Here is a 1,230-nt window from a genome sequence, read left to right on the forward strand (position 1 = left end):
TATCCACTACAAGACAAACTAATGAGAAGATCTTAGATATTTGGAATTGAGAAAGTGAGACCATCGGCAAAAAATATTTGATGTACACCAGGCGTGGTGGCTCACACCTGTAATCCCAGCACTTTGGGAGGCTGAGGTGGGCGGATCACCTAAGGTCAGAGTTTGAGACCAGCCTCGCCAACATGGTGAAACCCTGTCTCTACTAAAAATACAAAATTAGCCGGGCGTGGTGGCACATGCCTCTAATCCCAGCTACTCTGGAGGCTGAGGCAGGAGAATCGCTTGAACCCAGGAGGTGGAGGTTGCAGTGAGCTGAGATCATGCCATTGCACTCCAGCCTGGGCAACAAGAGCAAAAACTTCATCTCAAAAAAAAATTTTTTTTGATGTTATAATTCATTTTGCTCACTATTTCTCCCATGGCATTTCTTTAATTCTTCCATTATACTGCAATTTTTTTTTTTTTTTGGTCCATTGAGGCATTTTTCTTATAAGCATGTATTACATCCCTAGAAAAAGAATCCCAGAATTTTCCCTCCTGTGTGTTTTTGTCTTGCTTCTTCATGGTCCGTGATGCCAGCTGAGGTGGTCAGCGCAATAAAACCAAACTGATGAGACATGAGCATATTATTCTGCCATCTTTCTTGGTCTTTGGGTTGCACATCAAACCCGGGGCTGATCACTCCACACTTGTTTAACCTGCCTGTGAGGTTCACAACAATTTTCCCAGCTCTGTGATCATCAGTGATTTCAAATTTGCCAGTGTAATCACGTTTCATCGCAGTTAGAAACTGGATAATGACTCTGGAGCACAGTCTGATAAGAACTTGGTGTTTGTCTCTCTTTTTGACATTGTTGATGCTCTTAAGAGCATCACCCAGGACGTTCATGTGCACAATTATAGCAGCATGGAAAGAAATCGTGTATACTAGAATATTTATGGGATTGCCTCTCCCACTAGAGCTTTGGCTCCTGGCGTGGAACCATTCTTCATTCATCATGTAGTCTCAGGAATGGGAACATTGAAGATGATTTTTTTTAGTTTCTTCAAGGAATATGTAGACAAACTCATTTTACTTTTTATTTGCTGGTCTTTCTTCTACACCCTTCTTTCTCCTTTATCTGTCTTTCTTTCTTTTTCCCATGTTAGGATAGAAATAAAAACACTTATGCTCTAGCCCTGGTTCTGGCATTTACTAACTCTGTCACTCTTATTCCTATCAAAAAATGG

The 1,230-nt window shown here is 41.1% G+C and overlaps 1 pseudogene; it reads right to left on the reverse strand.

Moving 5' to 3' along the window:
* Positions 1–438: 438 nt before the first annotated feature.
* LOC112629267 lies at positions 439–951 on the reverse strand (annotated as a pseudogene).
* Between the last annotated feature and the right edge of the window lie 279 nt (positions 952–1,230).

Source organism: Theropithecus gelada, chromosome 7b (genome assembly GCF_003255815.1).
Source record: "Theropithecus gelada isolate Dixy chromosome 7b, Tgel_1.0, whole genome shotgun sequence".
NCBI lineage: Eukaryota > Metazoa > Chordata > Mammalia > Primates > Cercopithecidae > Theropithecus > Theropithecus gelada.